The sequence below is a fragment of the Eucyclogobius newberryi genome, unplaced genomic scaffold, assembly GCF_026437365.1.
Source record: "Eucyclogobius newberryi isolate DKJ021-1_F unplaced genomic scaffold, fEucNew1.0.hap1 SCAF_7, whole genome shotgun sequence".
In the NCBI taxonomy this organism is placed as follows: Eukaryota; Metazoa; Chordata; class Actinopteri; order Gobiiformes; family Gobiidae; genus Eucyclogobius; species Eucyclogobius newberryi.
Genome location: NW_027316389.1, coordinates 18,083,304 through 18,094,834, shown reverse-complemented (window position 1 = coordinate 18,094,834; position 11,531 = coordinate 18,083,304). Strand labels below are relative to the sequence as shown.

General features: G+C 38.5%; 1 protein-coding gene across 1 annotated transcript in view; it reads left to right on the top strand.

Moving 5' to 3' along the window:
• The first annotated feature begins 4,982 nt into the window (after positions 1 to 4,982).
• The window catches only part of LOC140348774 (NAD-dependent protein deacetylase sirtuin-3), an 11,412-nt gene continuing 4,863 nt past the window's right edge, over positions 4,983 to 11,531 (top strand). Inside the window, exon 1 of the mRNA XM_072434855.1 lies at positions 4,983 to 5,205. The gene's annotated coding sequence lies outside the window, so the exon portion shown is untranslated. The remainder of the gene's footprint in view (positions 5,206 to 11,531) is intronic.

Here is an 11,531-nt window from a genome sequence, read left to right as displayed (position 1 = left end):
AGACCTGCATCCGAGGGGAGAAGATACAGCCACAACAAACAACAACAACAACAACAACAACAACAACAACAACAACAACAACAGAATGAACATGTGCACCCCCACAATAGTGACTGTGGAGAAGGAGATGCCCAAGGACCACTTTGTCTGGTCGCTCTGCTGTTTCTTCTACTTCCCCTTCAGCTGCCTGGGACTGGCTGCCCTCATTCACTCCGTCAAGGTCAGTGCGCCGAATAATAAAGGTTTAACAACTGTAATTCAAACGCGATCATGCATTTCTACCTCTGAATATGACCAACAACACAAGTAAAAGAACAAAAAACAAAGATGCGTCGTTGAGGTGCATGAGTGATGATCGCCAAGACTACAACAACTTTCTAATACTTTGATTCTATATTCATTTATTCATACTATACAAGATATTTTACTGTTCTTTCTGTTTGTGTCCAAAATGTATGTCTTCTTTCATTTATAGTTCATGTCAAATCGTATCTCAATTTATTTATTATTGACAATTAATAGTCGATACTGGTTGACATTGCTGACTGTAAATGTTGCAGAACGGGCGAAATAAAGATGATTTACGACTATAAACTTGCATTTAATTTGCACTTTTGTGGACAATCTGGATAATATGGACAATCGCACATTTTCTTGTTTAATACTGTAATCATAAGAACTAAAAAATAATAATTGACAATTTAGGAGGTAAGATTAAGTAATTTTAGCCCAAACTATGGTCCAAAAAATAGACCTAAATGTAAAGAGCGGAGCGTTTACACTGAGACGCAAAAAGACCCAGGCCTTAGTTATTTATTACTTGGTTTACGGATCCGCCGCACTTAGATTATTGATTTCTACAATATAAATAAAATAAACTATTATCATTTTTTTTTTTTATAAAGTACCGGCGACAACGTAAAATAGCATTAGATGAAATGTAAAAAGCAATATTAAGTCAAAAGATAAAAGTGCGTGAAGCAATTTCTCGCCAAACTCCTGCGGGAGTCTGTGACCGAGTCGCTCCGAGCTGCTCTGTTCCTGCGCGCGGTCCCGGGGAGAGCGCACGCGCCCGTTTGCCAGCTGCTGCGCGCCGTGCCAAATCATTTTAAACCCGTTTACCACATTTTCTTCAGCGCGTTTTGCCGTGACTAAAGGGTCTAAAACACGCTAAATCTACTGTTACTATGGATCTATTATATTATTGACTGTTACACGCTCCTGCGTGCTGCGTCTCCCCCCCCCCCCCCCCCCCCTCCCGTGGTGCGGAAGAAAACATCTTTTGAAATTGAAATTATATTTATATTTTTATTTCGCCCGCCTGTGCAATATATTAATATGAAAAATGATCAAAAATAGACCATTCATTGACAGTGCGCCTTATAGTGCGAAATATACAGTACCCACAAGTACGGTACCCTTGTTGTTAATGTTTTTAATCATGTAATTTCACATTGTGTGTTGTTTTATTGATTGTTTTATTGCTATTGTATCTAGATACTCTGTTCTGTATGTGTTTTGTATTCAACAGTGCACTCGTGAAAAAAGAGTTTATCTCATTGAATATATGTATACATAAACAAAAAATATGTTTGAAAAAAAAGGTTTGATTTAAAAAAGCAGAGGAATTGTGATCTGTCGGACATCGTGAATAAAAGGGAATTTAATTGCTGTTTGCTCGTGTCAATAATAGTGAACAATGGTAAAGTCACACAAAAATAAAAATAAATACACCTTGCTCATGAATGTTTCATGTTCCTTCTCTCCGTCAGGCGCGGGACAGGAACGTTGTGGGCGACGTCGAGGCCGCGCGCCGCCACGGAGCGACCGCGCACACGCTCAACCTCATTTCCACTGTGATGTTCTGCCTCTTTGTTCTCATTTCTGTCCTAGTCGTCTCGTTTATCCTGGGTCACGCCGGAAATGCCGGAAATTCGACGACGAGCCACGGTAGAAGCGCCCTCGACAACCTTTTCAGCGCAGGCTAAATGCAAAATGTAAGATTCCCTGCTTGGAAAAAGAAAAACGGCAGAGGGAAGTTGCTTATGACATGTTTTCTAAAGAGTAGAATCTCTTTTCTTCAACTTTAATAAAATTGTCCTGCTATATACATGAAAAAGAGACTTACTTTGACTGTTTCTTGTGCCTTACCTCTTTCACATTTTTTTCCACATTTCTGTCAATAAATTGTCAAATGTGGGCTCATTGGAAACAAATAAACAGCAATAAACACCCAAAATATTATATTGTCACATTCCACATAGATGTGCAAAATTAGAATATTGAGTGTATTGTCACCTCTACCTGTTATTTTCTATTTTTACCACAATGTTGTCATTATACTGATTACCAATTGACTGTAAAAATGATGATGAATATTTATTAGAATCAGAATCAGAACTCAGAAAGGGTTTATTGCCATTGTCAATGAACAGAATTCACAAACATAGGAACTTGTCTTGGTGACTCGGTGCGACATCAAACAGTGGACAATGAATAAGTCAAAAGAGAAACAGTCTAAATCTGTTATGGGATAAAGATAACAATTGGCTATAAGAAAATAAAAATAACAATAAAAATAAAAAGAATAAGCTTAATATGTACACAAATTTACAGTTGTACAGATATACATATGTAGTGCAGAAAGTGAACAGTGCTGTGAGTGATTAAATTATTTGTTAAAGTGACAGTGTTCAACGGCAGAGGGAAAGAAACTGTTCTTATGGCGATAGATTCTGGTCTGGATGGACCGTAGCCACCTGCCTGAGGGGAGTGGCCTCCTGTCTGAGGAGAGTGGCCTCCTGCCTGAGGGGAGTGGCCTCCTGCCTGAGGGGAGTGGCTCAAAAAACCCAAGTCCAGGGTGAGAAGGGTCAGCTGTGATCCGACTTGCACGTCGCAGAGTCCTGGAGACGTACAGGTCCTGCAGAGATGGAAGTCTGCAGCCGATCACCTTCTCGGCCGAGCGCACAATGCGCTGTAGTCTCTGCTTGTCCCTGGCTGTGGCTCCAGCGTACCACACGGTGATGGAGGAGGTGAGGATGGACTCAATGATGGCCGTGTAGAACTGCACAATCATCTCCGCTGTCAGATTGGTTTCCTCAGCTGCCGCAGGAAGTACATCCTCTGCTGGGCCTTCCCCGTGAGGGAGCTGATGGTGGGCCCCCACGTCCTGGGTGATGGTGGTGCAGAGGAAGTGGAGGGAGTCTGTGATGGTGGGGGGGGGGGGGCTTCCTGAAGTCCACGATCATCTCCACTGTTTTCTGGGCGTTGAAATCCAGGTTGTTACCGCTGCACCAGCCGGTCCTCCTCCCTCCTGTAGACAGACTCATTCCCGTCTGAGATGAGCCCGATGTGGGCGGTGTTGCTCACAAACTTGCTCAGTTTAACGGAGTCGTAGCTGGAGGTGCAGCAGTTTGTGTACAGGGAGAAGAGCAGGGGAGAAAGTACACAGCCCTGTGCAGCTCCTGTGCTGATAGTCCGAGTGTCTGAGACATTCTTCCCCAGCCGTACACACATGCATTATCACAGGTACTATCGCACTAAACCAAATAATAATAAGCAAAACATGAGAACACTATTACTACTACTCCTGCTACTACTATAGGTCGCAACACTAGTAGCAGCAGGTTGAGAACCACTGGACTAGTATATAAAATAGACACTGAATATAATGGATTATGTACTATGGACAACTATCTTCTGGTTGTCTTGATCATAGGCCAATATTCTTTTTTTTATTTCTTCTTTTTTAAAGATGTATTTTGCCCGTAGACTTTAGTAGACAGGAAAGCACAGTGTGAAATGGGATGAGAGAGAAGGGTGGACATGAAGTAAACACACAACACTGCACTTGGAGCCTGGCATATGTGTGCTGTGCATTAACCACTCGACCACCGAGCAGCTCAGGCTTATATTCTAAAACGGTGCAAAGGTTTGTTGGTTGGTTGACTCACTTGAAATGACTGGAAAGATTTTTTTTTTTGATTACTTTACTTTTCACTAAATAATATTTAGAAATTTCCCCATGTGTGGACAATAAAGGATTATCTTATCTTATCTTATCTTTTGCTCAACTCTCCATAAAACAACAGCTGTGTTTATAATTACAGCGGAAATGACGTACAACATGCCCGCCCACAGGATGTTGACTGGAAGACTAGAGAAGTCACCGCAATAGGAACTGGTCCGAGAGTTCCAGCAGCCATGTTTTAACTGTAAAATTATACCGGTACTCATGCAAACTTACAGGGAGCTAGAGTTTTACAACTTTTAAATAATCAGAAGAGTTGCACATAAAATGCACATGTTCTACCAAACTTTATATAAACTGAATAATCATCAATGGTTAAGTCCATATGGTGTGTTGTTACATAACGTGTTTAATTTTGCATAAAATAGTGCAGTGTTTTAACAATTCAGAGAAAAATGTACTGACACATACTGGCAGTTCCCTTTATTATTAGGATCACAAATGTACCAATATGTCAAATTAAACTTTGGATTCATGCATTTTGCGAGAGAAGTACCAAAGTCTCTCAAAAAATATCCTTTGTCTCCTGTGCTCTCTTGGATGAAGCAGGAGTTGCGCAGGGCAACTACTTCTAAACTATCTATCAATGTTGTCCTTGTGCTGTTTTTTATGTTGTACAGAGCCGGAGATTAATTTACACCTCGGCAAACAATAAACATTTTCCTTTTGAATGGCAAAAAATCTTCAAAATCTTGCATACAAACAGGAATCTGAAACACACCATTTAATTACAACTTTCTTTTAAAAACTCACATGTTCTGACAGATTATTAGGACCTCAAAAATACCACCACAAACGTCAAATTCAAACCTTTAAATCAATAAATTTCCTGGCCCTGTTTTTACGTTGAATTTGGCTCCGTCTACAGTTACAAGATGGCCGCCACGCTTACTACGGTAATAGAAACCGCGTGCACTCTAGCTGTCATTACGTCATGTTGTTCGTCCGGCGCATTTTCCCGCCTTGCCATGATTTTTTGAGTTCCGCAAACAATCCCGCAGTTATCGAAACGCTTCTCACCGCTTTTATTCCTCCTGGTGAACTCGTTTTAACGGATGACGGGTTGAGCATCGCAGAAAAACCTCTCCATGCTTCTTTTTGGCGCCTAAGTTTTCGGGAAAAGTCGCTCTAGTCGCTTTGTTCATCGTTCGTGCAACATTTCTGCAGAAAGACAGGTGAGAAAAACATTCACTGCCTATTTTATTATTATTATTATTATTATTATTATTATTATTATTATTATTATTATTATTATTATTATTATTATTATTATTATTATTATTATTATTATTATTATTATTATTATTATTATTCATGTTCCGGTTTCCTTTGTGTGGATGCATTTACAGTGCCGGTGAAAAAATAAATCAGATCACTACAGTAAATCAGATAACCGGATAATCGGATTTTGTTTACGTGCTCGAGAGAAATCTGATCATCAAAAGTGTATGCGTCATTTAATTGGTGGCGTATTCAGAAAACGATTAATGTAAAATAACTCTTTCATGAACACTTTCTCTTTCATTGTTGTCCTTTTCTTTTTGTGCACTTTCTGTTCCTTGTCAAAACCTGCGCTGAGTGTGAGAAATCTGAAAGAGATCCGATTACGCTCATCAGATGTAACTGTTAAAATGCTAATGATCTGATCATGATTATATTTATATATAGCTGTGAATGCAAACACAGCCACTGTTTGTCTCATATCTATCACTGCAGCCCATTTATTTGTGTTTTATTTGTGTTTTTTGCAATGAGTGATTTTTACCAGCAGGTGGCGCTCTGACATAACTGTAGGTGCTGTGGTTGTTGTAATGACACCTGCAAAGACCAAAGTATTTGACTTCTTGACATGCAGTATAATTAAGCCTGGCACAATAACATGTGGTGAAAATATCTCGATAAACGATCATATTGAACCACTTTCTCTCTATAATAACCATAAAGCAGGAAAATTCCAGTAAATATTTTCTAAATGTACAATACTGTAAACAAAAATAACAATAAATCAGCTGCGTAGGGTAAATGGCAGATTCATACACATCAGTTGTATAGTATAGTATAGTATAGTATAGTACAAAAAAAGTAAGAACATGCATGCAACGGTCTATACATAAATAATATACTACTACTACTATCCCTACTACTACTACTACTACTACTACTACTACCACTACTACCACCACTGCTTCCACTACTATTACTATTATCTCCGCTACTGCTACCGCTACCACTACTACTACTACTACTACGGCTTCTACTACTACGGCTTCTACTACTACGGCTTCTACTACTACGGCTTCTACTACTACTACTACCACGGCTTCTACTACTACTACCACTACTACCACCACCACCACTGCTTCCACTACTATTATCGCCACTACTACTACTACCACTACTACCACTACTACCACCACGGCTTCTACTACTACTAAAAAAATTTAAAAATTGAAATGCAGAATAATAATAAATAAATCAACAGCGGTAGAGAGATTAATACTGATTTGTACTCCAGTAAAAGTACAGTTACATTGCCCAAGTACACTACAAGTACTGCTGGCAAAATTTGACTTCAAGTACAAGATTTTAAAATATTTTTTTACTAGGGCTGAGTGAGATATAAAGTCATGTCCAATTGTTAATGATGATGTTTTGATATGATGATGATGATATTTTAAACGGATGATGGGCAGCTAAAAGAAATATATTTATATTTATTGATTTCTTTGGTCCAGTGACAAAATCCTCAGGTTCAAGATTTGTGAATTTACCGTTCATATATTTCAAGGCAAAGTCCAGTGCAGTCGTTTGAGGCTGTGAAATATTGCCATAATGCAAACTTTACTTTACGCCACTGACACAATAAACACAATAACTCTACAGCTGCGGAATCCCAGTAAAGCCTTTCCTAAACGTACGATATCTTTGAAAAACGTGAGCTGCAATACAAACAAAGCTGTGTATCATTTATCTCCTGAAGCTCAGATCGTCTTGTACTACACGTTACAAATAAAAACATTGTTCCAACTATTATTTATTCAGTCGATTTTATATGAATTGTCAACATCTGCACCTCCAAACAACAATATTTTATCAGGGGTTTTTTACTCTCAAATGGCACAAGCGTCGTTTTGACTAGCAGCGGTTTTATGAGCCAATATATCCGATATTTGTCTGGCCAATTCCGATGTTATGATTTTTTTTTACGATCCATAAATTCAATTTGACGTTCACCAAACAACTTTTCGCGTTGGTAAAAATCGCAGCAAAGCGTATTTATTTGGGCTACATGATTGTGTAATTTTACCATTTACCGTTAAAAAAAAGAGACACTAATCTGATGCACGAAAAAATATTGGTGCCAAATATCGGCTAATATCGGGGATGGAATCGTCCGATATTGGTTGAAACTGGGACTGCGCAATATTGGAATTTTTTTTTTTGCAATATGTGAGACGGCTGTTAAAGGCGCAATGGACAATTTTTCGGTGATTTGAGAACTCAGGCGGAAGTGCACATCCGCACTCCCCCGTGCGGACTGATACAACACACACGTGTGTTTGTTTATTAGCGTGATGGATCTCATCGCATCTCTCGTCTCCCGTAGATTTCAGTCTTCTTCTGAGTCGAACTCGAACAGTCTTTCTCCGTCTTCATTTTGTCCTGTACACTGAGGGAACTGTATTATGATAGATCAATGCGCTTAGACATGCAAAAATGTGGGAAGAGCCGCACGCGGCTGCAGGTGAGCGGTAGGTGCGTTTTATGATTGATACATGGCAGGACTAATCGGCAGTCCACGCCACGAAGAAATAAGACTCAGATTTATGCCAAAAAAATCGTCCATTCAACCTTTAAGTGCTGCAACAACAATGTTATTGTGACATTTTAGTAGACTTTCTGACTTAATCATTTCAGTTATATTAAAACTAATGTGCTTGCCTTTAATTTATTATGCTATTTATTCATCAGTTATTTATCAAATTGTGTCCACATTAAAGCTTAATCCAGGCTAATTATGACAATGAATGACAATGAATCAAATCAGAACTTCCTTGGTGTTTTTGCGTTTTATTTTGTTATTTTTATTTATTTAGCTGCTTGACCCCAAAACAAGTTATTTGGAGATTTGTCAACCCGACTGAGGCTTCTCATTTCTGAAACCACTGTGTGGAAAGACAAATCCCTTGGTCATGGATAAGATGTCAGTGTGTTTGAAAAGGGTCAAATCATTGGCATCGAGCAGAGAAAACATCTAAAGGAGAAGCAGAAACTGTTCTACTACAGATCTGAACCTCAGTGAGAGTGTTTGAGCTGGAGAAGGCGCTGTGCAGTGGTCACTCTCTCACATCATCAATACAAGATTAAAAAAAAAATGTTACACTGGATGGAAATAAATCATTCAATTATTTAATTAAGAATTATTGAAACTACGCCATAGCGAATCGGCGCTGTAATCAAAGCTAAAGGCCCTACCGAATATTAGGGCAGGGAATCACAGGGTCCTACACAATGCGATACATGACACACGGCTCACAATACGCTAATATCACCATTTTGCGATACATGTGATAATCAAACCTCGAAATTAAATACACCCATTTTAATCATCAAAGCAGTCAAAATGTCACGTTTTGCGTAAACAAGTTTCCGTTTTGAAACGAGCAACAAAATTGTAGCGTGGTAACAAAATAATGCGGGAAATTATACCAAAAATGACTCATGGCGATGTATCGATACAGCGGCCCACAATATCGATACCGTGTCACCAAATTTAGTATCATGATATATTGATATTTTTCTATTTTGGCAATTCCCTACGAAATATTAGAGCATGTGACTTCTTCTGTGGCAGTGTATTTGGTATTTGGTGTATTTGATTGCGTTTGCCACTGTACTGATACATTCATACTTTTGTGACACGCCGTGCAGCCCTAAACCTTCCGATATCGACCAATACGATACATCCCTACCCACGATAAATATTGCCATCTAAAGATATTGTTCCGTCTCTCATTAATTGACCAAAAAGACAATGCAGTAATCCTCACGACGGGCTGTGTTTGGAACAGGTGTAGTTTTGACGTTCATTAGGCGACACTTCGTTGACAAAAGCACTTCCTGTCATTGTTTGTCCGTGGTGCCCCGCCCCTTTTCCCCCCCCGTCTGGCATCGGCGGCTGCTAAACGATACACAGAAGCAAATTGGCACTTCTGGGCTCCTCGTGTCAACAGAGTCCTCCTCCTGAACGAAGGCGACGGCGACACGCAGCCTCCCCGAAACCCGGAATCCCGAAGATGTTACCGTGGTGACCGGGCGTGTGGGTTTGGAGCGCGCGCCTTCGGATCAAAGACTCAGATTTGCTCTAAGTGTGGAGTTAAATGCCCTCGGGGGGTTTTGCCGTGGAAAAGCCCCTCATTAAACTCGCCCAAAGACCCTTCTGCCCGAAGAGGAAACGCCTGGACGCCTTGCTTTTTAAAGCTGGGCAATGTGATAAAAAATATCACAAAAAAAGAATATCACATGTTTCAATTTGAATTTTTGTTAATGGATTTTATTTTTATTTTTTTTTTACATTTTTAACATTGATTTTATTGATTTTATTGATTTTATTTATTTTATTTATTTTATTTATTTTATTTATTTTATTTATTTTATTTATTTTATTTATTTTATTTATTTTATTTTATCATACCAAGGCCCACTGCAGAGGTTATGCAGGTGACATTCTGAATTTCAGGAAAAAGGAGCTGTGACAATCTAATAACTAATATATAAAAGTCCACAACTCCGCTAAAAATGTAGTTTGTAATTGAAGAAAATCACTTAAACGGCGGTAGAGAACCAGATGACCAACAGGAACACAACCATTATCTACGCTCACATTTATCACAGACACTTTACGTTTTTCTATTTAATAAGATGTTTGTGAGTCACTTTGTGGAGGAAAATAATCGTGAGTTGAAGGGTCTGAAACCCCCAACTGCCGTTAGCAAACAGGCTAACACTAGCTAACAGGCTAACGCTAGCTAACCTCCGCACAGTCGGAGCAGCAACGTTTGCAGTATAAAGTTAATTTGAGCAAAACGATAGCTCCAGGGATAAACACTGAGCCCAAAAAAAAGAAAAGTAACACATTTTATGATTTTTGATCGGATATCAGCTAATAGCCTGGATGCACCTTTAAATGTGCGACGTAATAAGACTTTGTTTACTGGCTTAAAGTGCCCCCTAGAGGTCGGGCGGCTCATTAAAGTAAAACACAGTTAAGATAAATATAGAATTTTGCTAAAAATTATTTTTTAAAATGTTATCAGAGAATAGCACATTTTTTAGGTTTATAATTTCACTTCCTTTTTGTAATTGATGACGTCACACTAGGAAATTACCCAGCAAACACTGGGCAAAACTCGTCTAATGTTTTTAAATGACAAATAAAAATATACAAGAGTGACCGTGACTTTATTTTGTTGAATTCAAGTTTAGAGGGTTAAAAAAGTTCTGTAAATTCTGCATAAAATTTGACTGGATTGATTGTCCCTGGTGTGATGTCACTTCCTGTCACTTTTCTACAGATCTTTCAACTTTCTCTGCACAAATACTTGCTTGATTGGTGTAAAAATATAATGTATATGTACAAGTATAAATACACCAAATAAAATAAAAATTTGAAAATCGTAAAAACCTGTCATAGGCACTTTAATGTTCAGGTCTAGAAAGTCTCACAATGTTTGAACTTTTATTCATACAAAGCTGTTCTGTTGTTTATTTTTATTTATTTATTTCACTCATAACATAAAATACATTATTGTTATATATGTTACAAAAGTATTGCAGTATTCGCTGATTAGATGTACAAGGCGAAGTTACAAAAGTACACAATTCCATGGTTTAGTACTTTTTAGTATTTTAACACGTAGTTACGATTATTGTGAGTAAAAAATATCACAATTTAACGATATTCACAAGTATTAATTTCAACTCATCCTTTTTTTTTGACAGCTTTACAAAATGGAACTTTCTGAATGACAAAATGAAGTAAATGGAATTAAAAACAGACAAATAAAACATAACTTTACATATAGAGTTATTCCTTTCACTCTAGATTGAAATTTGAAATACTTAAACGGTCACAATTATTACTTTTTAAATTCTTTTTGATTCTATTAAAATCACGCTCATCGATTTCAACCTAAAAACCTTCCCACTCTCCACAGACCTGAGCTGTAACCTGGTCAGGGATGCGGCTTGTCTCTCTGTGCAACAGCATCTCCGTGGCGACGAGCAAACGGCGGACACTCCAACAGAAACCTTTCGTGGGCAATATGACTACAATAAATAAAAGGAAAAGGACAAATATGCTGTAAACATGTGTGAAATCCTCCGTGTGAAGAGGTCAGAGTCACTCCCTCCGGTTCGGGTCGACGTTTTAATAATACTTTCCTGATTTATCGGCCGGGCCTCTTCCTCCTGCTGTTTCTAATAGTTTACCAGGATCTGC